The sequence below is a fragment of the Oncorhynchus gorbuscha genome, linkage group LG26, assembly GCF_021184085.1.
Source record: "Oncorhynchus gorbuscha isolate QuinsamMale2020 ecotype Even-year linkage group LG26, OgorEven_v1.0, whole genome shotgun sequence".
In the NCBI taxonomy this organism is placed as follows: domain Eukaryota; kingdom Metazoa; phylum Chordata; class Actinopteri; order Salmoniformes; family Salmonidae; genus Oncorhynchus; species Oncorhynchus gorbuscha.
In genome coordinates this window covers 21,065,522-21,090,860 of record NC_060198.1, presented here as the reverse complement: position 1 = coordinate 21,090,860, position 25,339 = coordinate 21,065,522, and the positions used below count along the sequence as shown (strand labels likewise).

The following is a 25,339-nucleotide window of genomic DNA, read 5'->3' as shown; positions in this document are numbered from 1 at the left end:
TCAGCTGCTGAAATTAGTTTGGAGTCCAACAAAAAATAGTCAATTCTGGAATATGATTTATGAACTGATGAAAAGAAAGAGTAATCCCTGTCTGTTGGGTGCGTCAGTCTCCAAATATCGACAATGTTAAGGTTTGTCATCAATGTATTTAGACAGACACTGGCATTTGATTGTTGAAGTGACCTTGATAGCTGTTTATCTAAAAGAGGATCTAACGTACAGTTAAAGTCCCCCCCAACAATAACACTTGTTGTATCCAAGATATTTGGTATGTTCTTAAATCCCCTTTGAAAAAATAATGGATCATCGAAGTTGGGTCCATGTAAATTGACCAAGGTTACTGGTTTCGAATTCAGTGTACCAGCCACAATAATATACTGACCATTAGGCTCTGAAATCGAGGATGAGTAAACAAACTGAATGTTTTTCCTCATCAGGATTGCTACCCCTCTCGCTTTTGCATCAAAGTTAGACTGGTATATCTGACCGATCCAGCCGACTCGTAGCTTGGCCTGAGCGGAGCGTTTAATATGAGTTTCTTGAAGAAACACTATGTCAGCACCCAGTGATTTTAAGATGAGAGAGAACCTTAGCTCACTTCACCACATGCCCTAAGCCATTACAGTTCCAGCTGACTATCTTTATTCCACCTGGTCTACTCTGTGCTCTGTCACTATGTGGCATTTCTTATTTTAGAGCAAATTGTTGCTGTCATACAAAACTCAGAAGAAAAATGTCCTGCCGTGCGGGAGCTTGTCATGCCACCTGTACTAATAATAAACGTGAACATAAAACGCATACCCCCTCCCCCCTCCCGTACCTTTACTGAGTGACTTCCCCAAACGACGCACTCCTTGGCTAACACACAAACGGCTGACACAGCCGTTCTGTATCCTCAGCCAGGGAGCTTGCTTGTCAAGAACAGATCGGACTCTTTTGGGTTGTCAAACGTATGTGTTGATCCTTCGACTGTCACCTTAAACCGGGATGGGAAGAGGATTCCATATCGGATGTTAGCCGCCCTGCATTTGTTGCGTACCTCATCATACTCTTTCCGTTGGTTCCTCACCTCCAAGGCAAGATCTGGGTAGAAAGACACCCTGGCTCCGTTGAAGTTAAGGGGGAACTTTTGACTAGCCAGCTTGAGGATGAGATCCCTGGTCTGGGGATAGTGCAGCTGTACAATGAATGGCCTTGGTGGCCCGCCCTTGGCCGGCTTCGTTGCCTGAGATCTGTGTGTGTGGTCGATCAGGATGGCCGTTTTGAAGTGTTCACTCCCCGGTATCAGCTCCGAGACAAATTCAGTGGGTTTCCCTTTCTCAGTGTCCTCCTGGATGCCACATATTCTGATGTTCTGGCATCTTGAATGCGACTCGAGCATTTCCAGTCGGGCTTTCAGGGTTTTGTTGACGTTTTTGAACGTTGCGCACTGTTTTTCTATGTCCTGTAGCCTGGCCTCGTGATCGACTGTTGTTTGCTCAACCTCATGCACCCTTCTCTGAGTTGCCTTCACAGTTTCGGCCAAAGTCCCAATACTCTTTGAGATATCAGCCAACCTTGTGTCCACCTTCTTGCTTAGTGAGTTTATGGCAGCCAGTATGTCACTTTGCGTAGGCTCTGTGGGGGACTCTTGGAAGCTAGCCTCTTCAGCTAACTCCTCGTGGGTTGGCGACGTTGAAATTGGTTCGCTGTCTCTCATTCAAGTTATCTTGGTTAGCGTTCCCTTTTCTGGTGCCTTTTCCCTTTGTCATATTTGTTTGAAGATATAGGTCGTGAGAGGTTAAGATAAATACTAATTTGTTTCAAAATGGAGCGGAGCTCTAGCAAAGCACGTCTACTCCATAGCACGCTCTCTAGCGCCCCCCATTGTCACCTGTCTGAAGTTTGCTAGAGAGCATTTGGATGATCCAGAAGAAGATTGGGAGAATGGCTTTTTGGTAAAAACTCAACTCGTCGTGTTTGGAGGACAAAGAATGCTGAGTTGCATTCAAAGAACACCATACCTACTGTGAAGCATAGGGTGGAAACATCATGCTTTGGGGCTGTCTTTCTGCAAAGGGACCAGGACGACTGATCCCTGTAAAGGAAAGAATGAATGGGGCCATGTATCGTGAGATTTTGAGTGAAAACCTTCCATCAGCAGGGCATTGAAGATGAAACGTGGCTGGGTCTTTCAGCATGACAATGATCCCAAACACACCGCCCGGGCAACGAAGGAGTGGCTTCGTAAGAAGCATTTCAAGGTCCTGGAGTGGCCTAGCCAGTCTCCAGATCTCAACCCCATAGAAAATCTTTGGAGGGAGTTGAAAGTCTGTGTTGCCCAGCAACAGCCCCAAAACATCACTGCGCCAGAGGAGATGTGGATGAAGGAATGGGCCAAAATCCCAGCAACAGTGTGTGAACTTACAGAAAACATTTGACCTCTGTCCTTGCCAACAAAGGGTATATAACAAAGTATTGAGAAACTTTAGTTATTGACCAAATACTTATTTTCCACTGTAATTTGCAAATAAATTTATTAAAAATCCAACAATGTGATTTTCTGGATTTTTTTTCCCCTTCTCATTTTGTCTGTCATAGTTGAAGTGTACCTATGATAAATTACAGGCCTCATCTTTTTAAGTAGGATAACTTGCACAATTGGTGGCTGACTAAATACTTTTTTGCCCCACTGTATATCACAATTATGTTCTACTCAAACCCCAAATGTAAAATGTCTTTCCCAGTGATAGTTTTTGAATGTAACATTTTTATTTAAATGTATTCCTTTATTTACCAGGGATGTCACATTGAGCTTGACGTAGAGCATGGTGCCTGCAATGCCAGGATAGTGGGTTTGATTCCTGGGACCACCTGTGCGTAAAATAACTAAACTCATGACTGTAAGTCCCTTTAGATAAAAGCGTCTGTTAAATGGCATATTATTATCTTTTTCAGTACGCCGTAGTTTTAACAATGGACAAGACTGCTGTTAACCCATGATGTCTGAAGTGTGTTTAGTTAACCACAACCTGTAGACATCAAGGCCCTGAGGCCTGTAGTTATTTCAAAGGGTGTTTCAGGCGATCAGCATATCAACCTGAACCAGAGCGGGGTCATGTGGAACATTAGCCTAGGCCACAGGATAAAAACATGTTCGCCATTAGTCTTAAAACAAGGCTTGTCTTTGTCCTAAAAACAGAGCATTTAATTAGCCTGCTAGGTCTCTCCCACTGTATGATGTTTTTGATATCCCTCCATAGAATGTTCACAGGAGTATCACCACAACAACGGATCAACAATTGTCGACAACGTGTTATATAAATGATTCTGATATGTTCAAGGATAATCGTTGGAAGTACATCTTACGAATTTGGAAGTTCTCCCTTAAAGCAGACATTTTACCCTGTGCTTCCTCTCTCCCTCTGTGCTTACCTTGCACAGTTGAGCATATAAGAGTTATTTCTGAAACACGTGTTCCTTAGGGGTCTTCGCAGGCCAGCCTGAGTACACTGGGCCCCGGCCCTAATCAGGAAATGTATTGGCCTGTCTGTTTCTGGCAGCTGCTTCGCTCTGCCTTTAATTAAAATAAAGTGGTCTTAATGTGTAACACTGGTCAGCCAGTCAGCTTGTCAGTCAGCCAGCCAGTACTCTACCTGGTGTACAGTAAACTGGATTGGAGAGGAACAGAATTGATCCTTACAGAATCTTACTCACAATGATGGTTCGATTGATACATTGCCTAGCCTCTGTGTGTGTTTGTAGTCCTATTTCAGCATTTCGTTTCTGTCCATTTGTGACTGCCACATATCGGATGTTTATGACAAGACTGACCGAGGCGGGTTAACTCAACCGATCAACTATTAATCGGATTACATGGCCTTGGCTCTTGGTGCATCCCCCTGCCACTTCCAGTCAGTAGGGGGTATGGTGGCAGAGCTGGAGTGGAGGGTAGTAACAGAGCAGAGCTCTATTATATTCCACTCCATCACTACCTTTACCTCAATTTACCTTAGTTTTTTCACTTAGGGTGCTTGTATAAGTTGGGCCAGTAACCGAAAGGTTGCTAGATCGAATCCCCGACCTGACAAGGTAAAAATCTGTCGTTCTGCCCCTGAACAAGGCAGTAACCCACAAGGCCGTCATTGTAAATAAGAGTTTGTTCTGAGTTTCCTAGTTAAATGAAGGTGAAATACAAATTAACAGGGAAGCAGCCTAACAGGACAGGGCATATCTATTGGTCTAGGTGAGGGGTCAAAGGTCATACTCGTGCTGCACACCAAGGGAATTGTGGGAGCTGGGTTGTACCCAGAGAGCTCATTATGCAAATTTGGTGAGTAATACACAAAGGCACAGAACTCACTCACTCACTCACTCACTCACTCACTCACTCACTCACTCACTCACTCACTCACTCACTCACTCACTCACTCACTCACTCTCACTCACTCACTCACTCAGTTTACACAAAGTCGGACAGGTTAGTGTTTGCTTTCAAAATACTATCCTCGAGGGGTTGTGGATATCAATGTCCTGGTGACATTGATATCCTCCATTTACTACTGACTCATTACCCCATTCCTGCTTTCCACTCTCGCTCTTTTTTTTTCTCTCTCATATTCAATTTCCTTTCTGTGTCCTAAGCATTTTTTTTTCTAACAAAATGTGAATGGTTGTGTTACTTGAAAGAGAGCAGGTGTGCTGCAGGCCTTTTTAAAACTGCGGTTCCCAATACCTGAAATCCCATTTGCAAAATGTATATTTCTTGCCATTGCTGCTCCCCTGTCTGTCTGTTTTCAACCTGGTGATGTGTGTGACACAGACTGGTCATTCATCTTTCTGGAACGTCCCACAGGGAAATTATGCTTGTATCGATGGCATCCATCTTGCTTTGCATCCTACTTTGCATTATGCTTTTTTCCCCTCACCACTTCCTATAGTGACATCCTGGTGGTGCATGGTGGAACTGCATGGAAAAGCCTCAACATTCTTATTCCTTGTGCAGTGTCTGAAAATGCCTTGTGTGTTCCAGGCGGTATCTTATGTTGCATTTCAATAGTCTAGCAACTTGGCGGGTCAATGTGTTTCCTTCCATCAGTCCAGTTCTTTTGAATCCGAGTGGATGAGAGAAAGGAGACGAGAAGGTCAACTGCTTTAGACTATTGAGATGCACCCGTAGTTTAACCTCCCTCACTTGGTCAGTCAGTTTGCCTGAAATGTTTATATGGCCTGTGGTTTAAACACAATGGAACATTCACACACCCCATTGTAATCTTTCTCTGTTTGACACACTAGTATTCTACACCAAGGTTGTGTTCAGTTGGGAGAAAACCTTTTGAGAAACAGAGTAGTACTTCGACTTGTCCCATAAGAGCACAGATTGTTTTGTTTTCTGTTGCAAAACATTGTAGTTGTGAAAGTACAGAAAGCTGGAGAGAGGTATATGGAATGTTGTTTTTGGGAAAAGTATCCCATGCTATTGTGTCCCCTAAATATAACCATTATTTCAAGGAACCGTAATGATAAAACGACAACATGTTCGGGTGACTCCCTTTTTATCCTTCAATCTTCTCATGAGTCGGAGTTCACCACTGAGCGAGACATGTGATGTCACTTTAAGTCTCCTTTCAGATACTAACCTAACTGTTCCTTTTTAACTGGTTTCAGCCGTCCAACTGCTTACGGGTCTGTGTGTAGGCTACGTTTACTGTCCATGAATAGGCCTAATGGGCCATGTGGGTCTCATCCAGGGCTGTGGCAGTCATGAAATTTTGTCAGCCGATGATTGTCAAGGAAATAACTGCCGGTCTCATGGTAATTGACCGTTAATTAACATAAACACATTTTAGAATTTCCTGGCTTCCACACATAGCCTACAAGCCACTAATGCAAACATTTGGAACATCTACATTTAAACAGTTTAATAAATCCATATAATATAGCTTACACCATCACAATAAATCCATTCGTTTTAGACCGGTCTAAAGAAACATGATATGAAGAAAATGTAGTCTATTTCAGAAGAACAGAATAGCATACTCTGAGTTGTCCTTATGTTAGGCCCTGATCTGGCTATGCCATATGGCTGTGGGCTACACTAGTTAATTTAGCAGTCAAGGTTTTCTTTGAATTCCATGCCATTATTTTATATAAGAATATATGAAGAATACAATTGAACATAACTCAATAAAATGGAAAGTATATTTTCTCCAAACGATTTGAGGGAGTGCGCTATTCTGTGTTGAGCTGTTAACAAATAAACATGTACTCCTATTTGCTTAATTTAGAGTTATTTATGTTTTAATTTAATTTTTTAAATTTTACCTTTATTTAACCAGGCAAGTCAGTTAAGAACACATTCTTATTTTCAATGACGGCCTGGGAACAGCGGGTTAACTGCCTGTTCAGGGGCAGAACGACAGATTTGTACCTTGTCAGCTTGGGGGTTTGAACTCACAACCTTCCGGTTACAAGTCCAACGCTCTAACTGTACCTTTAGTTGTGATACGAAGGTTGGGCTATATGTTTTAATTTTTAATACATTCTAAGGCTGCATGATGCAACTAACTAGGGCTACGTCCCTTCCGTCTTCAAGAGAGCGAGAGTTGCACCCCTTCTGAAAAAACCTACACTCGATCCCTCCGATGTCAACAACTACAGACCAGTATCCCTTCTTTCTTTTCTCTCCAAAACTCTTGAACGTGCCGTCCTTGGTCAGCTCTCCCGCTATCTCTCTCAGAATGACCTTCTTGATCCAAATCAGTCAGGTTTCAAGACTAGTCATTCAACTGAGACTGCTCTTCTCTGTATCACGGAGGCGCTCCGCACCGCTAAAGCTAACTCTCTCTCCTCTGCTCTCATCCTTCTAGACCTATCGGCTGCCTTCGATACTGTGAACCATCAGATCCTCCTCTCCACCCTCTCCGAGTTGGGCATCTCCGGCGTGGCCCACGCTTGGATTGCGTCCTACCTGACAGGTCGCTCCTACCAGGTGGCGTGGCGAGAATCTGTCTCCTCACCATGCGCTCTCACCACTGGTGTCCCCCAGGGCTCTGTTCTAGGCCCTCTCCTATTCTCGCTATACACCAAGTCACTTGGCTCTGTCATAACCTCACATGGTCTCTCCTATCATTGCTATGCAGACGACACACAATTAATCTTCTCCTTTCCCCCTTCTGATGACCAGGTGGCGAATCGCATCTCTGCATGTCTGGCAGACATATCAGTGTGGATGACGGATCACCACCTCAAGCTGAACTTTGGCAAGACGGAGCTGCTCTTCCTCCCGGGGAAGGACTGCCCGTTCCATGATCTCGCCATCACGGTTGACAACTCCATTGTGTCCTCCTCCCAGAGCGCTAAGAACCTTGGCGTAATCCTGGACAACACCCTGTCGTTCTCAACTAACATCAAGGCGGTGGCCCGTTCCTGTAGGTTCATGCTCTACAACATCCGCAGAGTACGACCCTGCCTCACACAGGAAGCGGCACAGGTCCTAATCCAGGCACTTGTCATCTCCCGTCTGGATTACTGCAACTCGCTGTTGGCTGGGCTCCCTGCCTGTGCCATTAAACCCCTACAACTCATCCAGAACGCCGCAGCCCGTCTAGTGTTCAACCTTCCCAAGTTCTCTCACGTCACCCCGCTCCTCCGCTCTCTCCACTGGCTTCCAGTTGAAGCTCGCATCCGCTACAAGACCATGGTGCTTGCCTACGGAGCTGTGAGGGGAACGGCACCTCAGTACCTCCAGGCTCTGATCAGGCCCTACACCCAAATAAGGGCACTGCGTTCATCCACCTCTGGCCTGCTCGCCTCCCTACCACTGAGGAAGTACAGTTCCCGCTCAGCCCAGTCAAAACTGTTCGCTGCTCTGGCTCCCCAATGGTGGAACAAACTCCCTCACGACGCCAGGACAGCGGAGTCAATCACCACCTTCCGGAGACACCTGAAACCCCACCTCTTTAAGGAATACCTAGGATAGGATAAAGTAATCCTTCTCACCCCCCCCTCCCCCCCCTTAAAATATGTAGATGCACTATTGTAAAGTGGCTGTTCCACTGGATGTCATAAGGTGAATGCACCAATTTGTAAGTGCTAAATGACTTAAATGTAAATGTAAACTAATGAAGATTTGCATGAAAGTCATGAGCTCTGCTTTATTTGCGCAGGCTTTTCACACTTCATCAGTTTCTCATTACAATTTGACAAGCACTTGATTATGCCTCGAATTTCCCAGCTGCATCCCCTTTGTGTGGCTGTAATACCCCTTAAAACATCCTGCATATGTCCTTATCCAATTCCGAGGCGTACATTTAAGATATTGGAAGAACTGTCCACATTTACTTTTCGTCAGCCTACAAGATGAGTAGGCCTAACAAACAGCAAAAGCACTAGCCTATCAACTTTTGTACTATGGGGGATAGTAGATTGACAATCGCTGCCTACAGGGGCAAAAAAGTATTTAGTCAGCCAAGTTCTCCAACTTAAAAAGATGAGAGGCCTGTAATTTTCATCATGGGTACACTTCAACTATGACAGACAAAATGAGGGAAAACAATCCAGAAAATCACATTGTAGGATTTTTAATTAATTAATTTGCAAATTATGGTGGAAAAAAGTATTTGGTCACCTACAGACAAGCAAGATTTCTGGCTCTCACAGCCCTGTAGCTTCTTCTTTAAGAGGCTCCTCTGTCCTCCACTCGTTACCTGTATTAATGGCACCTGTTTGAACTTGTTATCAGTATAAAAGACACCTGTCCACAACCTCAAACAGTCACACTCCAAACTCTACTATGGCCAAGACCAAAGAGCTGTCAAAGGACATTAGAAACAAAATTGTAGACCTGCACCAGGCTGGGAAGACTGAATCTGCAATAGGTAAGCAGCTTGGTTTGAAGAAATCAACTGTGGGAGCAATTATTAGGAAATGGAAGACATACAAGACCACTGATAATCTCCCTTGATCTGGGGCTCCACGCAAGATCTCACCCCGCGGGGTCAAAATGATCACAAGAACAATGAGCAAAAATCCCAGAACCACACGGGGGGACCTAGTGAATGACCTGCAGAGAGCTGGGACCAAAGTAACAAAGCCTACCATCAGTAACACACTACGCCACCAGGGACTCCAATCCTGCAGTGCCAGACGTGTCCCCCTGCTTAAGCCAGTACATTTCCAGCCCTGTCTGAAGTTTGCTAGAGAGCATTTGGATGAACCAGAAGAAGATTGGGAAAATGACTTTTTGGTAAAAACTCAACTCGTCGTGTTTGGAGGACAAAGAATGCTGAGTTGCATCCAAAGAACACCATAATTACTGTGAAGCATGGGGTTGGAAACATTATGCTTTGGGGCTGTTTTTCTGAAAAGGGACCAGGACGGCTGATCCGTGTAAAGGAAAGAATGAATGGGGCCATGTATCATGAGATTTTGAGTGAAAACCTCCTTCCATCAGCAAGGGCATTGAAGATGAAACGTGGCTGGGTCTTTCAGCATGACAATGATCCCAAACACACCGCCCGGGCAACGAAGGAGTGGTTTCGTAAGAAGCATTTCAAGGTCCTGGAGTGGCCTAGCCAGTCTCCAGATCTCAACCCCATAGAAAATCTTTGGAGGGAGTTGAAAGTCTGTGATGCCCAGCAACAGCCCCAAAACATCACTGCTCTAGAGGAGATCTGCATGGAGGAATGGTCCAAAATACCAGAAACAGTGTGTGAGAACCTTGTGAAGATTTACAGAAAATGTTTGACCTCTGTCATTGCCAACAAAGGATATATAACAAAGTATTGAGATACATTTTTGTTATTGACCAAATACTTATTTTCCACCATAATTTGCAAATAAGTTCTTAAAATCCTACAATGTGATTTTCTGGATTTTTTTTCTCATTTTGTCTGTCATAGTTGAAGTGTACCTAATGATGAAAATTACAGGCCTCATCTTTTTAAGTGTGAGAACTTGCACAATTGATGGCTGACTAAATACTTTTTTGCCCCACTGTATATCAATCTACTATCCACCATAGTACAAAAGTTCACCTATTCTGTGCGAGAAAGTAATATTCCAAACATATTCTTGGACAGTTGTGGGATGCGATAGATCCCAAATTAGTACTACCACTACCATCCCTAAAACTTGTAACTTTTTTAAAGCATTGAGGCTGATGCAACAGGTCAGAATGTTTCGCTTAAAATGTTGATAAACTATTAGGCTATTTCTTCACATAAGCGCAGCAATGCGCACATGGCAGTAGGCTATAAGGGCAAATGTTCCATAATGCAATCAATTAGCAGGAAAACACCATTCTCAAAAGGGACCGCAAATGTGATTATGCATGTTATGCTTTATTATAAAGGTGCATTTTTATGGTGCAAATTATTTTCCCCAAACTTGAAATCATGCTAGTTAAGCTGTTGTAAAGCAGATGAATGTGCTTAATTTAAGAAGTTATTTTGCCTCTTTTTAGTTCTTAATAAAACATATAGACCAAAGGGCTAGGCTACATGAGATGTGCGACTATGATTTGAAAAATATGCAATAAAATAGGCATGTGCTGTTTCTTGCCTTACTGCACACAAGCTGGGCGTCATTCACAAGTGATAGGCTAATGTTGTCACCCATCAGACTGTTCTTGATTTAATCTTGTCTTTACATATACTAAATAATATATGTGAAATTTGTTTTGATTTAGAATGGACCATTATCATGCACCTGTCTCGAAATAGGGGTAGGGGGAAAAAAATACAGGTAGTGCACTATATAGGGAATAGGGTGCCGTTTGGGACGTAACCACGGACTGACGTGGGGTTGGAAATGGATTGCACCACAGTATCGTTCCCGTGGGGGGAGAATGACACTGTCACCATGAGACCTGAACTGCTGAATGAACATTTAGACAGTGAAATGGAGGGAGGAGTTGATACAAGCCCCCCAGAAAATATCAAATTGTAACCAGTGTATCGTGCCTATATCTGTAACCTTATGACTCCTGCAGACCCTATGATTGGCTGGCTGGATTTGCTGTGAAAAACAACACAGAGACACATGCCACACACACAAATGCACGACAAGCATAGCCTATCCATATCTAACTATGCCCATAGTACTGTCAAGGTAACTAAACGCTATACCTTCACTATACACTGCGTGTATAAAACATTAGGAACACCTTCCTAATATTGAGTTGCACCTCCTGTTGCCCTCAGATCAGCCTCAATTTTGTCAGGGCGTGGACTCTACAAGGTGTCGAAAGCATTCCACAGGGATGATGGCCCATGTTGACTTCAATGCTTTCCTAAGCTGTGTCAAGTTGGCTGGATGTCCTTTGGGTTTGGACCATTCTTGATACGCACAGGAAAAATCCCAGCAGCGTCGGAGTTCTAGACACACTCAAACTGGTGCGCTTGGCACCTACTAACATACCTCGTTCAACTTAATGGCACACATACACAATCCATGTCTCAAGGCTTTAAAAATGTTCTTTAACCTGTCTCCTCCCCTTCATATGCACTGATTTTGAAGTGGCTTTAACAATTGATATCAACAAAGGATCATCGACTGACCAGGATGAATCCAGGTGACAGCTAGTGTTCCTAATGTTTTGTATACTCTGTGTATAACTGATGAGGAAACACCCACTTCTTTAAGTTTGTTTCCATTATATACTAAGAGATAAACAGAATGTGTGTTTATCTGACAATAGGACTTAGGACTGTGTTTTGTCAATGATCTTGTTAGGACTTTGAACAGCGTTTTTCGTTGATGTTCTGTGTAACCTATATCCACAACACACTGCTGAGAGATTGTGGCTGCATCTGAAATGGCACACTATTCCTTTTAATGTTCTCTGGTATTAAGGGTGTGAAATTTTAAACGTTAACTAAATTGTGATCCTTAATGTTAATAAAAATCGAACCTAATTATAATTGTTAATGTTTTTGTAAATGCAGAAAGTAAACAGCATAGCGGTCAATTTTCGCAACAACTAAGAGCTTTGGTGCCCTTGCTACCACACTGAACAGCTTGAAGCGAACCTGTTCACATGCACAGATACTTTGTTTTGCATCTTGCTCATCTCAATACCCTAGCCTATTCATCATGATAGGACCTGATTTACTGAAGTTATGAGACATGGCAAGCCAAGAAATCTGCGATATACAGTATGCCATTGTGAGATAAAGTTTTTGATTGCAAATAGTCCACGGTTCTGACTCTGTCTGGTAGCCGACATGCCCATTAGGGCCGGGATGATGCCAATATTTTTTTCCATATCAAAAATGTAAACATGAAGCAGATTAAACTGAGTGGAGGCTGTTATAGCAGCAAAGGAGGGACCAACTCCATATTAATGCCCATGATTTTGGAATGAGATATTCGACAAGCAGGTGTCCACATACTTTTGTTAATGTAGTGTATCACTATAGTAGTATCGTTCCCGACCCTACTGCCTATACTGTGCCCCTTCCTACATTCTCCGTCCCTCGCTAGCATGCTATGAAAGATGCGAGTGTTCGATTAGTTGCCATACTTCGAAGAACTTCGTACTTCGTTCCAAAAATACTGAATCCTACCGGAATCGAATCTTGACACTCAGAAATGGGAGTCAACATATAAGGAGCCGTGCAAGGAGTCGACTCTCCACGACGACTAAGTCAATGTCGTTAACAGTTGGAACAATGGCAGCTGTTAAGTCCTGTATGGTAATACTTTGAGAAGTTAAATGAGAATGAAATACAAACTTTGCGAGGTGAAATTGAGGTACAGTAATGGTGGTACAGGTGCGATGCTTAACCATCTGAAAGTGATGCACCGTGAAACCCAAAACGTTGCATGCAGCATCACAGCTGCATTGTGAATTCACATGTATATTGGATGCAGTATGGGTATCTTTTTAGTATTTTCTCCCTCAGTGGAAACACGTTCTATTGATGCGCTTGTTTGACCTATTAATCGTGTACTCGTCTCCCACAACATGATTATTTCACTCACTGTTTTTGTCCCTCTTCTCCGTCCGTAGAGCATGTTCCAGTGGAGTTGTGGGAGCCCTTCTACTGTGACCAGTATGAGCAGGAGCACCTGAAGCCCCCCGTCACACGCCTCCTGCTCTCCTCTGAACTCTACTGCCGCACCTATGGTCTGCTGCAGGAGGACCAGGGGGGGTTAGGGGCCCCAAAAGACAACGCCACCCTGCTGCAGCTCCTCGCCAACAGGGGCGTGGTCCCCAAAGATCAAGACGTCCCCGTGTCTGACGTGGACCTCCGGCATAAACCAATCAAAATGGTAAGAGGTGGGAGTGGGTGTGGCATATGGCATGTTGACATGGTTTAGTCCATTGTGATTTTGGGTAATCTTGGTACCCAGAAGCAAGTCTTGTGTTATGTTTTTAGTCTGACTTGTGAGACTATGATTCGACTTATGGAAATATGTAAACGGAGAAGGATTCCTGTTTTATTGTTGGCCACCAGTCTCCCAGTATTAGTAATGCCCCTGGGATGGGATTGAGGTGACTGGGGACGACTGCCACAACACACAGGTTCAATTGAGGTAAGATCGAAGCTGCACTGGAAACTGCCACTGGACCGGTCCTGGTGTCACAATAATCCATACAGCAGTGATCGATCTGGTCGTCTGGGCATACGGTCTGCCTCATAGGGACACACACAGGCATTGTCTGGTCACCCTCAGCCATGACTGCTGGCCATGGGGGAGTGGGGATGTTAAAGCTGTGGATGGGATTGGGCTGTGGGTCTTGTTTATGCTTTGATTCCACGGATTAGACGACATTAAAAAATACCCCCTTTCTGGACCCATTCCCTGGTCCTTCCCAACCCCCCCACCTTCACCCAAGCCGATCTCCTGAAGATGAGTGGATTCAGCTGAGGACCACAGGGATGTCAGAGCAACTCCAGCGGGGATTCAGTCTTAATTCTGGGGGTAGCATGGTAGGGGTGGGACTGGGAGGGAGAGCTTGGAGGCCTGGAGAAGGTAGTGTTTCTACACCTGCATTGCTTGCTGTTTGGGGTTTTAGGCTGGGTTAGGCTGGGTTTCTGTACAGCGCTTTGAGATATCAGCTGATGTACGAAGGGCTATATAAATACATTTGATTTGATTTTGATTTGAGTTTACTAGACAATCGGTGGCTCTGACTAGGCCTTAGATTAGAACAATAAGCAAACTGCGCAGCACCAGTGAAACCAGAGCTTCCTGTAGCTGGCTGTCAATGCAGCTTCTGAAGCAAGATAAACTGGTTTGTCATCTCTAGTCATTCACAATGAATATTTTGGTCTTATTCACTCACCACGTTGCTGTCCACTGTTTTTATGCGAGTGTTACGGATACAGTTATCCTGTGTGTGTGTGTATCCTGTGTGTGTGTTTCTTTTCTCTCCTTCTCCCCTCACAGGTGAAAACCATCACTCTCCAATCAGTCAACAATCAATCATCAATCAGAAGACACACCTCCTATTTCCTGACCTATCACAGTTCCTTCCCCATGGTTTAAAAACCCCATTTGTTTGTTCTAGAGGGCAGCTCAGCTCAGCTCAGCTCAGCCTCTCTGTAAATGCCATGTCTGTAGGTATCTGTGTTTCACTCTCGCTTTGTGTCTTAACCTCTCTTTTGTTTAAGCACCTCATAGCACTTTGTCGTCACCTGTGAGTATTGTTTTTTGTTTATGGTGTTTGTGTTTGGTTGCTGGTGGGAAAAAGGGGAAACCAAGACAAGTCGCCCATGGGCATACACTACCCGTAGGTGAACTTTGTTAAATACACTAGTTAGAACTGGGCGGACCACCCACTGTATTTTTGGTTAGTTAGTTAGCTGTTGTTAAAGTAGGCTAGTCTAGCTTAGGGGTGTGTTTTTGTATATTTATTGTTTCTTTCCTTGGGTCCAGCTCAGCCCCTTTTCCTGCTCCCCCCATTACCGTGTGTTTATAAATAAACCTAGAGTTTGACGGTAGATTTCTGTTGCCGTGGTTATTTCGTTCACACTTTTACTTTGTCACAATAATAATTTGCATGAGTTATGTTACGGGTCTCATTACCATCCCCCCTAGACTGTCGGGCCAAAAGGGATTCGTAACATAAGTGGGGGCTCGTCCGGGATCTGTCATAACTGACACCCATGCCGCTCATGTAGATTGTTGTAGTGGTATAGTTCAGTGTTGAGCGTCATAGCTGAAGTAGCATTAGTGTTTGCTATTTTCTTTGGCACTTGTGAAGTAGTGTAAAATGAATACTTTTGATTTGAGATCCTTTTTGGATAACCCTTCGTGGGAGGTTTTTGACAAATGTCGTAGAGTTGATTTAATGACCTTGGCTGACCATTATTCAGTATCGATTCCGCAGAGTTTAGTTAAGGCGGAGGTTAAACAGCTAGTATTAAATGTATTGTTGGAAGAGCAGGTGCTTGTGTTCCCGCTGCCTGAGTCTACTACCCCTGTAGGGGATGTTGCTGCTCCTGTAAGCCCATTGGTGTCTGATAATGAGGGAGAGGCTAAAACACCAGCCACATTGTCCCGTTTTGATCCACTCTCCCCACTGTCAAATGGTGATGCCAGGCGCGATGTCCGTTTAGCACAGTTCCAACTGGAGGTGGAAGAGAGAGCCCAAATTAGGCAAGAGACTCTCCAGTTGGAGATGTGTAAAATAGAGGCAGAAAAAGAACGAGAACAACGGCATTTGGAGATGTGTAAAATTGAGGCAGACAGAGAACAAAGGCAGTTGGAGTTCAAAATGCGCCAGATGGAACTGGAGGCAGAGACAGCGAGGCTAGCCTCCGGTCCTACTGTGCCAGTTTGTGAGCCGTCCTCACCTGGTGTGTCCTCAAACACGTTTGACATTAGTAGGCAGATTGCCTTAGTACCTTTGTTCAGAGAGTCAGAGGTTGACTCCTATTTTTGTGTATTTGAGCGTATAGCCGTAGCATTGAAATGGCCTGAAGAGGTATGGTGCCTATTACTTCAGTGTAAATTAACTGGTAAAGCCCAAGAGGTTTTGTCAGCGTTACCTCTGGAGGACAGTTTGAATTACGAAGTGGTCAAATCTACTGTTCTTCGTGCCTATGAGCTTGTGCCTGAGGCATACCGACAGAGATTTAGGTCTCATAGAAAGTCTTCTAGTAAGACTTATGTGGAATTTGCTAGAGACAAGGGAAATCTGTTTGATAAATGGCATGCTGCTAGTAAGGTAACTGATTTCAACTCTCTCCGGGAGTTAATCTTGTTGGAAGAGTTTAAAAATTGCTTACCCGAACGCATTGTAGTTTACCTAAACGAACAGAAAGTATCCTGTCTGGCAGAAGCGTCTGTGTTGGCAGACGAGTTTGTGTTGACGCACAAGAGTGTGTTTTCGGCTCAAACCGAGAGTAGAGCCACTGAGTTTCCTACCTTTAGCCCTAGTCGGCCAGCAGTAGTATATCAAGCACGCCAGAAGATTGAGCGTCCCTGTTTCTATTGTCATAAAGTAGGACATATGATTAATGATTGCTTCCTGCTTAAACGCAAACAAGGGATGCCTCTTCGTGCCAAGCCACCAACAGGTGTTGCTCTAATTCGTACGGTTAAGAGGTCGGCAACAAAACAGGTGCCTCAGGGTAACTGTAGTTTGAAAGTCTCAGTCCCCGACCGCCGTTATGAACCATTCATTTTCGAGGGGTTTGTGTCCCTAACGAATGACGAAGCGTCTCAACGACCGGTTAAAATCCTTAGAGATACTGGTGCGGCGCAGTCGTTTATATTGTCTGATGTGTTGCCCTTATCTGACGATACATACTGTGGTTCCAGTGTGTTAGTGCAGGGTATTGAAATGGGTTTTGTCCCAGTGCCATTGCACTTTGTGAAAGTACACTCTGAGTTAATCAGTGGAATATTCAGAGTGGGGGTACGCCCTATGTTGGCAGTGAAAGGTGTGACCTTTATAATGGGTAACGATATTGCCGGAGGAAAGGTAGTACCCGTATTGGAAGTATTGGATAAAAGTGACCACTCTCTCTCGAATGAGCTGGCACAGAGTTATCCACATGTGTTCCCCGCTTGTGCTGTCACTCGTGCACAGGCACTACAAGAGGGTGACGTGATAGATTTGTCTAACACTGTTCTGTTCAAAGAGGTTGATCAAGAGGATGGATTGTGTGATACCTCTGAGAAGCTGATCACCTCTGACAAACAGCCCAGGAAAGAATCAAAGAACGTTGAACTTATTATTGCTGATGCAATACAGTTACCAGTCACTCGTGAGCAGCTGATTGCTAACCAAAAGGTTGACAACAAGCTTGCTAAATGTTTTTCTAGTGTTGTCTCATTGGAAGATGTGAAGAAGAAGAACGTGGCTTACTTCATTGATGGTAATCTCCTCATGCGTAAATGGAAATCCCATGTTGACGCGGATGGAGATTGGAATGCTGTTTACCAAATAGTGATTCCTACAGCCTTTCGACAAAATGTGTTATCCCTTGCTCATGATCACCAGTGGTCTGGTCATTTAGGAATCACAAAAACTTATGATCGGATCCTTCGACATTTCTTTTGGCCGGGTTTAAAACAAGATGTGGCTCAGTTCTGTCGGACATGCCACACATGTCAGATAACAGGAAAACCAAATCAGGTTATTCCTCCCGCGCCTCTTTGTCCCATACCTGTCATAGGTGAACCATTCGAGCATGTGGTGGTTGATTGTGTCGGACCGTTACCGAAGACAAAATCGGGTAACCAGTTTTTGGTAACGATAATGTGTATGGCTACAAGATACCCCGAGGCCATTCCTCTGAGAAGGATTACAGCCCCGGTAGTGAGTAAAGCCTTAATAAAATTCTTCACGACATTCGGGTTACCTAGGGTGGTACAAAGCGATCAAGGAACCAATTTCCTATCCAAGCTCTTCAGGCAGGTGTTAAAATCCTTGTCAATTACGCACCGTGTGTCAAGCGTCTATCACCCAGAGTCTCAGGGTGCACTTGAAAGATGGCATCAGACACTGAAGTCTATGCTACGTAAATATTGTTTGGAATCTGAGAAAGATTGGGATGAGGGAGTTCCTCTAGTTTTGTTTGCTGCTCGTGAAACTGTGCAGGAGTCCCTAGGTTTCAGCCCGGCTGAATTGGTGTTTGGTCACACAGTGAGAGGACCAATGAAAGTCCTTAAAGAACAGTTCTTGTCCAAAGAGTTGTGTACCAGAGATGAGAATGTGTTGGACTACGTTAGTCGCTTTCGTGAGCGCCTACACCAAGCTTGTGCTCTCGCAAAGGAAGCTCTGTCTTCCTCACAGAGGAGCATGAAAAGACACTATGATAAAGAGGCTGTTTCTCGTCCACTACAGCCAGGTGACCAAGTACTGGTGTTATTTCCTGTTCCAGGATCTTCACTGTCAGCTCGTTTCTCGGGTCCTTATTTAATTGAAAAGAAAATAAGTGAAACTGACTATGTGCTTCAAACTCCTGATAGACAACGCCAATCTCGTGTGTGTCACATTAACACGTTGAAAGCTTACCACATCTGACCCATCACACAGTTAGAGAGTTCAGAGGAAGGTACTGCTGTCTCCTCTGCTACTACTGCTATGATAGTGGACTGTCATATTGATGATGTTGATGGCTTGGAGTTGCGCAATACTCAGCAGCAGTGTGTTAGATTGCCCAACTCAGAAATGCTGCTGTCTATCCAATCCAGTCTGGTTCATTTAACAGATGGACAGGCCAATGATATTATGAGGCTACTACACAGTTTTCCATGTCTCTTTAATGACGTTCCTACTCGCACAAATGTGTTGGAACATGACATTAATGTTGGAAATGCTACACCTATCAAGCAACACTCATATCGTATCAACGCTTCCAAGAGGAAGATAATGAGGGATGAGGTGAGATATTTGTTGGAGAATGACCTGGCTAAGCCAAGTTCAAGCCCTTGGAGTTCTCCTTGCATTTTGGTTCCTAAACCTGATGGTACGTCCAGGTTGTGTACGGATTATCGAAAGGTAAATTCTGTCACAATGCCAGATTCGTTCCCGTTACCCCGACTGGACGACTGTATTGACACTATTGGTGCTGCTAAGTATTTAACCAAGTTAGACCTTTTAAAAGGTTACTGGCAGGTTCCGTTAACTTCACGTGCTTCTGAGATTTCTGCCTTTGTGACCCCAGACAACTTCCTACAGTACTCAGTCATGGCTTTTGGGATGCGAAATGCACCAGCCACTTTCCAACGACTGGTTAACTCCGTATTAGCTGGCGTTCCTAATTGTAGTGCATACCTTGATGATCTAGTGATTTATTCGTCTGAGTGGTCAGATCATGTTGACTCGATAAGGGTAGTATGTGAACGGTTGGCAGCTGCTTCTCTAACCCTGAACTTGGCAAAGTGCGAGTTTGGGAAGGCTACTGTTACCTATCTCGGTAAAGAGGTTGGCCATGGACAGGTGCGCCCTGTTGGTGCCAAGGTCTTGGCTATAACTGCATTCCCTGCACCTACCACCAGACGAGAGCTACGCCGCTTTTTAGGGATGGTTGGCTACTATCGTAGCTTCTGTAAAAATTTCTCTACGGTAGTTGCTCCATTGACCGATTTGCTTAGTCCGGCTAGATCATTTGTGTGGTCCCCTGATTGTAAGAGAGCTTTTGAATTAGCGAAAGCACTCTTATGTAGTACACCAGTACTTGCTGCTCCAGATTTTGAACAACCGTTCAAACTTGAGGTAGATGCTAGTGCCAGAGGTGCTGGTGCTGTTCTACTGCAGCAGGACAAGAGTGGAGTGGATCATCCAGTTTGTTATTTTTCACGTAAATTTAATAAATGTCAAACAAACTATGCGACAATAGAACAAGAAGCTCTTGCTTTGTTGTTGGCTCTGCAATACTTTGAAGTATATATTGGTTCCAGTGCCCTACCCGTAATTGTATATACTGACCATAACCCCTTAGTTTTTCTCCACCGAATGTACAACCAGAACCAGCGCCTTATGCGTTGGGCGCTGATTGTACAAAATTAGAATTTGGAGATCCGCCACAAAAAGGGTTCTGATAATGTGTTGGCAGATGCATTGTCTCGTGTGTGAAAATGATTTCTGAATGTTTTGCAAGGTTGTTGCTTTGTAAGTATTCATTGAAATACTGTAGTCGCAACCCCTAGGGTTGCTCTTTTAAGGGTGGGAGTGTTACGGATACAATTATCCTGTGTGTGTGTATCCTGTGTGTGTGTTTCTTTTCTCTCCTTCTCCCCTCACAGGTGAAAACCATCACTCCCCAATCAGTCAACAATCAATCATCAATCAGAAGACACACCTCCTATTTCCTGACCTATCACAGTTCCTTCCCCATGGTTTAAAAACCCCATTTGTTTGTTCTAGAGGGCAGCTCAGCTCAGCTCAGCTCAATCTCTCTGTAAATGCCATGTCTGTAGGTCTCTGTGTTTCACTCTCGCTTTGTGTCTTAACCTCTCTTTTGTTTAAGCACCTCATAGCACTTTGTCGTCACCTGTGAGTATTGTTTTTTGTTTATGGTGTTTGTGTTTGGTTGCTGGTGGGAAAAAGGGGAAACCAAGACAAGTCGCCCATGGGCATACACTACCCGTAGGTGAACTTTGTTAAATACACTAGTTAGAACTGGGCGGACCACCCACTGTATTTTTGGTTAGTTAGTTAGCTGTTGTTAAAGTAGGCTAGTCTAGCTTAGGGGTGTGTTTTTGTATATTTATTGTTTCTTTCCTTGGGTCCAGCTCAGCCCCTTTTCCTGCTCCCCCCATTACCGTGTGTTTATAAATAAACCTAGAGTTTGACGGTAGATTTCTGTTGCCGTGGTTATTTCGTTCACACTTTTACTTTGTCACAATAATAATTTGCATGAGTTATGTTACGGGTCTCATTACCATCCCCCCTAGACTGTCGGGCCAAAAGGGATTCGTAACAGCGAGTAAAGTCATACTGAATAAAAAAAAACAGCTGTGATGGAAACAGGAAGTTTCGGTACAATTTTATAAATGCCAACAGATACGTTATTCATTCGACATGGTGGGTTTTGTTTGTGTCGGTAAAATGTGTTATTTGAGAAACAGCGGTGGAAACAACTTTATGTGCAAATATTGATATAATTAACCATCACATCGAAGTAAACATGGAGTCACACGATGATATGGTGTTTGGTCCTCCCACTAGACTTGGGGAAACCATGCAGTTTACTAGACTACAGATGCAATACAGAGCCTTCAGAAAGTGTTCACACCCCATGACTTTTTCTACATTTTGTTCTGTTACAGCCTGAATTTAAAATGGATTAATATGAGATTGTGTCACTGGCCTAAACACAATACTCCATAGTGGTTAGAGCGTTAGACTAGTAACCTGAAGGTTGCAAGATCGAATCCCCGAGCTGACAAGGTAAAAATGTGTTGTTCGGCACCTGATCAAGGCAGTTAACCCACTGTTCCTAGGTCGTCATCGAAAATAAGAATTTGTTATTAATTAACCTCTCTTGGGTAGGGGGCAGTATTTTCACGTCAGGATGATAAGTAAACTGCCTGTTACTCAGGCCCAGAAGCTAGGATATGCATAACACTCTAATGTTTCTAAAACTGTTAAAATAATGTCTGTGAGTATAACAGAACTGATATGGCAGGGGAAACCCCGAGGACAAACCATGCCCCCCTAAAGAAATGCAGCCAACCACTATTTTCAATGGATGTCACTTTTATTATAACGCAAAGTCCTCCCATATTGCAGTTCCTAGGGCTTCCACTAGATGTCAGTCTTTAGAAAGTTTCAGGCTGATTTTTGGAATAATGAGACAGAAATTGCAGTTTTTCTAGGTGGCTCCCAGTGTTTCAAAGTGCGTGAATGAGAGCGCGTTCTTTGGTATTTTCCTCCGGTAAAGACAATAACCGGAGAGAAATTTTATCGTTTATTTACGTATTAGGGTACATAAGGTTTGATTTATAAATGTTTGACTTGTTTGGAAAAGTATATCAGTAATGTTTGGGGTTAATTTTGTATGCATTTTGATGGGTGGAATATTGACTGGAGCGAGCCAGCTAAACTGAGTTTTTATGGATTTTATAGAAGGACATTATCGAACAAAAGGACCATTTGTGTTGTAACTGGGACCTTTTGGAGTGCTAAAAGAAGATCATCAAAGGTAAGGCATTTTTTTTATATTGCTATTTTTGATTTTCGTGTCGCACCTGCCTGGTTGAAATATGTTTTGTATGCGGGGCGCTTTCTTCAGATAATCGCATGGTGTGCTTTCGCCATAAAGCCTTTTTGAAATCTGACACAATTGCTGGATTAACAAGAAATTAAGCTTTATTTTGATGTATTACACTTGTGATTTTATTAAGTTAAATATTGATAATTCTGTAGTTACCGTCCCACCTGCCCATAAGAAGTTAAAACTGACTTGCCTAGTTAAAAAATATAAAATATATTCAACTTTTGTTTATGGCAAGCCTAAATAAATTGAGTAAAAATTTGCTTCACAAGTTGCATGGACTCACTCTGTGGCTAAAAGACAGTTGTGGCCAAAAGATTTGAGAATGACACAAATATTAATTTTCACAAAGTATACGGTCTCAGTTTGTATGAAGGCAAATAGCATATACTCCAGAATGTTATGAAGAGTGATCAGATTAATTGCAAAGTCCCTCTTTGCCATGCAAATTTAACTGAATCCCCCCAAAATATTTGCATTTCAGCCCTGCCACAAAAGGACCAGCTGACATCATGTCAGTGATTCTCTCGTTAACACAGGTGTGTGAGTGTTGACAATGACAATGCTGGAGATCACTCTCATGCTGATTTGAGTTCGAATAACACACTGGAAGCTTCAAAAGGAGGGTGGTGCTTGGAATCATTGTTCTTCCTCTGTCAACCATGGTTACCTGCAAGGAAACAAGTGCTGTCATCATTGCTTTGCACAAAGGGCTTCACAGGCAAGGATATTGCTGCTAGTAAGATTGCACTTAAATCAACCATTTATCGGATCATCAAGAACTTCAAGGAGAGCAGTTCAATTGTTGTGAAGAAGGCTTCAGGGCGCCCAAGAAAGTCCAGCAAGCGCCAGGGCGTCTCCTAATGTTGATTCAGCTGCGGGATCGGGGAACCACCAGTACATAGTTTGCGCAGGTATGGCAGCAGGCAGGTGTGAGTGCATCTGCACGCACAGTGAGGCGAAGACTTTTGGAGGATGTTAGGAGGGCAGCAAAGAAGCCATTTCTCTCCAGGAAAAATATCAGGGACAGACTGATATTCTGCAAAAGGTACCGGGGTTGGACTGCTGAGGACTGGGGTAAAGTCATTTTCTCTGATGAATCCCCTTTCTGATTGTTTGGGGCATCTGGAAAAAAGCCTGTCTGGAGAAGACAAGGTGAGCGCTACCATCTGTCCTGTGACAGTAAAGTAAAGCATCCTGAGACCATTCATGTGTGGGGTTGCTTCTCAGCCAAGGGAGTGGGCTCACTCACTATTTTGCCTAAGAACACAGCCACGAATAAAGAATGGTACCAACACATTCTCCGAGAGCATCTTCTCCCAACCATCCAGGCCCGGTGAACAAAACATCGATATTTTGGGTCCATGGCCAGGAAACTCCTCAGACTGAGTGAATCCTATTGAGAACTTGTGGTCAATCCTTAAGAGGCGGGTGGACAAACAAAAACCCACATTCTGACAAACTCCAAGCATTGTTTATGCAAGAATGGGCAGCCATCAGTCAGGATGTGGCCCAGAAGTTAATTGACAGCATGCCAGGGCGGATTGCAGAGGTCTCGGAAAAAGGGTCAACACTGCAAATATTGATTCTTTGCATCAACTTAATGTAATTGTCAATAAAAGCCTTTGACACTTATGAAATGCTTGTAATTATACTTCAGTATTCCATAGTAACATCTGACAAAAATATCTAAAGACATTGAAGCAGCAAACTTTGAAAATTAATATTTGTCATTCTCAAAACTTTTGGCCACACCTGTACATTAATAGTGTTTTTAAAATTGATTTTTGAATGACTACTGCCTCTCTGTACCCTACACATACAATTATCTGTAAGGCCCGTTAGCTGAGCAGTGAATTTCAAACACAGATTTAACCATAAAGACCGGGGAGGTTTTCCAATGCCTTGCAAAGAAGGGCACCTATTGGTAGAAGGGTATAAAAAAAGCAGCCATTGAATATCGCTTTTGAGCATGGTGAAGTTATTAATTACACTTTGGATGGTGAATCAATACACCCAGTCACTACAAAGATACATGCGTCCTTCCTAACTCAGTTGCCGGAGAGGAACAAAACCGCTCTGGGATTTCACCATGAGGCCAATGGTGACATTAAAACTGTTTTTAATGGCTGTGATAAGATATCATTGAGGATGGATCAACATTGTAGTTACTCCACAATACTAACCTAAATGACAGAGTGAAAAGATAGGTTAGCTAGCCAGCTATTTGTCGTCCTTAACGTAGGAGACACTGCTAGCTAGCCAACAGCTAGCCAACGTCTACTGAATAGAACTTCCGCACTCAACAACCCGGTCGCATTCCGCTTCGCTCTACAGGTAGTATCACATTTTTCATTTCTTTACAGCACAACGGTTTGATTTGTTTGATCGTAGCTAGCTACATAGCTAGCTACATAGCCGTCTGTGTATCAAAGATAATTGTGTAGTCTAGAGCGATTTTCTAGGTTAGCTAGCCAGCTATTGTCGTTCTTTTAACGCAACGTACTGTAATCAACACTGCTAGCTAGCCAGCTAGCCCCCGAATAGCAGCACTGTAGAAACTATTACACTCAACGGAACGACTTGATTAGTGTAGTGTCAACAACGCAGCCACTGCCAGCTAGCCTACAAAGTCAACAACGCAGCCACTGCCAGCTAGCCTACTTCAGCAGTACTGTATCATTTTAATCATTTTAGTCAATAAGATTCTTGCTACGTAAGCTTAACTTTCTGAACATTCGAGACGTGTAGTCCACTTGTCATTCCAATCTCCTTGCATTAGCGTAGCCTCTTCTGTAGCCTGTCAACTATGTGTCTGTCTATCCCTGTTCTCTCCTCTCTGCACAGACCATACAAACGCTCCACACCGCGTGGCCGCTGCCACCCTAATCTGGTGGTCCCAGCGCGCACGACCCATGTGGAGTTCCAGGTCTCCGGTAGCCTCTGGAACTGCCGATCTGCAGCCAACAAGGCAGAGTTCATCTCAGCCTATGCCTCCCTCCAGTCCCTCGACTTCTTGGCACTAACAGAAACATGGATCACCACAGATAACACTGCTACTCCTACTGCTCTCTCTTCGTCCGCCCACGTGTTCTCGCACACCCCGAGAGCTTCTGGTCAGCGGGGTGGTGGCATCGGGATCCTTATCTCTCCCAAGTGGTCATTCTCTCTTT

The 25,339-nt window shown here is 43.8% G+C and overlaps 1 pseudogene; it reads left to right on the top strand.

Annotated features, from left to right (window-relative positions):
• Positions 1-25,339, top strand: part of LOC124016489 — a 76,423-nt pseudogene that overhangs the window by 12,312 nt on the left and 38,772 nt on the right.